Here is a 3,460-nt window from a genome sequence, read left to right on the forward strand (position 1 = left end):
ATATACAATTGCTAGAATTGTATTTTTCAATAGACAAATTATTCAAACTAAAAATTATTGATTTATTTTTATATAATAAATAAGTTAAAAGTAGTTTTCTGTATTTTGTAATTTTCGGTACTAGTTAGAATTTATTAAAGAATTGATGGAGAGAAAGAAAAAAAATATTTTTAAAGAGAATCAAAATTACTAAAAAAATTTTTAAAGGATTGCTTAGAATCTACTTGGAGCAAGTAGGATTATTTATTAATCACATCCGAAAACTTTTGCTACTTTGATAGCGCGTGGACATTATCTTTATCATTTGAAACCCCACCCCACCCCACCCTACCCTCCTCCTAAATAAATAGAAATAACACATAGCTTGGACTGTGCAAAGAGTGTGTATTCTTATTCTTACTATATATAAAAGTGAGTGAAGCACGCAGGTTGTCATGTGTGCTTCCTCACAGGGATATTTTAGTCTTTCCCTGCTCCAGCCAAGGGATATTATAGTCTTTCAATTTGGATAGTCTTCGTGGTATTTCTACAGCATTACATGTGCCTACGTTGTTTTATATACACAGCAACTTACATTGTTTTCCTGGCATTTTCTGGGTTCTTCTTCTCTGTTTCCAACAGCTGCTTTCTTTCACAACTTCTGACCTCTACTTTTCCGTTTTCAGGTATGCATGTATATCTTTCAGTTCTGTATGTATTAATTAGTTTGATTTTACATTAGATGTTTAGAGTTGAAACTCTTTGAGTTCAATTTGAACTTATTCAGTGGGAGTAATTTAGGGGAAAACAAATTGTGGGGTATTTTTTTTATTTTCTCTTTCGTTTTATGGTTTGATGCTGCATCAACATCATACTTATGCAAATTCATACTTATGTCACTTTTACTGTTTAACTGTTTGTTAAAATGCTCCAATGAAGCTGCATGTTTGGATTTGAATTTTCTGTTATTTCCCACAATATAGTCGGGTATGCAGAATCTGTATATTACAACAACTTCAACTCGAGTTCAAGTATAAACAAGAACATAATGAAGTATCAAATACCCTCAACACAGGATCAAAATGACCTTTCCAAGAGGTGTATTTATTTTTCAGAAAAATAAAGATGAAACAGAAATTGAATAGGCCAAGTCGTCCGAATTCACGGAGTTTCCTTAAGAAAATAATTTTCCTCACTGTACCCGAGGTTGTGAAATTTTTCCTCCCAGGATAAAATGGCCAACAATCCAACTATAGCGGTACCTTAAATAGTCGGATTCTACGAACGCACTCAACGGTTTTTATGATCACACAGAGTATTTTGATAACAAGAAGAATATTTTTTTAATTCAGAAAATTTCATACTCAAAACCTGTGGAAGAAAGCAGATTTTTATAGCCATAACATGCCTCTTCGAAAAGGTGGTATTGGTTCAATTTAGAGGCACTAGTTCGAAAATGTACACTAGTTCATGAAACAGTGGCACCAGTTCATTCAAACCAGCATGCATTTATAAATGGAGTTTCAAAACACTGTTTTCGGATTGAATTTATTTATTTCTGTCAAATAAAGTCCAAAAATTCAAAGCCGAAGCCGAAGCCGAGCGAGCGACGACGACGACGGCGCGAGGCATCATCTAGTTCTTGCCTCACTATCCATGTGAAGTTAGTGTTTCTCAATATAAACACCCTCAAGTTATCTTCTTCCACCAATGTGGGAGAAAGAGTAAACTTGCCAATTTGGGAGTACACTTTCCATTTTAGTGTCTCCTTTCCTCCACTCTTTTACTCTCCATTTTTCCATTCAAACTTCTTTCATCTACTATGAACCCAAAAATCCCCCACATGAATGGGGAATGGCTATTTTTCGTAAAATTTTTACGGACAAGTATGTGATCATCAAGCAAAGACTGATTGCATTTGGATAAGTAGGTTTCCCTTTGAACTTTTCGTAGTGAACATGTATCGGATGCACTCGGTCAATCGGTAGATTTGATATCCTTGAATCGTCAAGCTTTGATATACACCTAGACAACACATGTCACACAACCAGCCTTTTATAGTTTATAGTTCTCACGGTTTTGTTCTTTTCAGCCATGAACACGTCTTGGTTTCATGAGAGCTTAGAGAATAGGCCTTTACTAACATTCTCTTTGAAGCGGCTTCCACTTCGCCCTCATATAGGTGATTTCTAAACGTTCAATCCTATAGATTAAACTGTTTGGTCAAATCTGCCAAATTTAGATAATCATTAAAAGACTTTTCACCTTAAGTCTTATCCTAGTTTACTATATATTGTCTACATCATGAGAATGAGTTGGGTAATTGATAATGTTGAACCTGTCAGAAACAACTTTGTTTGATCTCCTTGAACCTAGCTCTTGGGATCTCCAGTCTTCTAGGTAAAGTTACCGCCATGCTGACTCATCCTTGACCTTAAACCCATTCCCTTGGATGTTCTTTCCACTCCTTCTCTAGATAGGCCTTTTGTAAGTGGATCCGACACATTATTCTTTGAATTTACATAGTCAATAGTGATAATTCCACTAAAGAGAAGTTCCCTAACGGTATTATATCTTCGTTGTGTGTGACGAGATTTACCGTTGTACATCATGCTCCCTGCCCTACCTATTGCCGCTTGGCTATCACTGTATATACATACTGGTGCCACTGGCTTGGTCCAATACCGAATATCTTCCAAGAAATTTTGGAGTCATTCTGCTTCTTCACCACTTTATCTAATATGATAAATTCAGATTCCATTGTAGAGCGAGCGATACAAGTTTGTTTGGATGATTTCCAAGAAACTGCTCCTCCACCGATAGTAAATACATATCTACTTGTGAATTTTACTTTGTTCGATCCGGTGATCCAATTTACATTACTATATCCTTCAAGTACCGCAGGATATTTATTGTAATGCAAAGCATAGTTTTGAGTGTATTTAAGATACCCCAAAACTTTTTTTATTGCCATCCAATGAGTTTTGTTGGGATTACTCCTATACCAACTTAATTTACTAATTGTACATGCTATGCCTGGTTGTGTACAGTTCATTATATACATTAAACATCCCAATACTCTTGCGTACTCCAATTGTGAGTCACTTTCACCTTCATTCTTTCAAAGTGCAAAGTTCACATCCAATAGAGTCTTGGCAATATCGAATTCCATATACTTAAACTTGTCAAGTACTTTTTCGATATAATGAGACTGTGACAATGCTAACCCTTGTGGAGTTTGATGGATTCTTATACCTAAAATCACATCTGCAACTCCAAGGTCTTTCATATCAAACTTACTCTCAAGCATTCGTTTGATTGCATTTATGTCACAAATGTCTCTGCTGATGATCAACATATCATCCATATATAAGAAAACAATGACTTGGTGATTTGGTGTGTCTTTAATATATACACATTTATCACATTCATTTATCTTGAATCCGTTTGCCAACATGGTTTGGTCAAATTTTGCATGCCA

The sequence above is a fragment of the Capsicum annuum genome, chromosome 3 (assembly GCF_002878395.1).
Source record: "Capsicum annuum cultivar UCD-10X-F1 chromosome 3, UCD10Xv1.1, whole genome shotgun sequence".
NCBI classification, from domain to species: domain Eukaryota; kingdom Viridiplantae; phylum Streptophyta; class Magnoliopsida; order Solanales; family Solanaceae; genus Capsicum; species Capsicum annuum.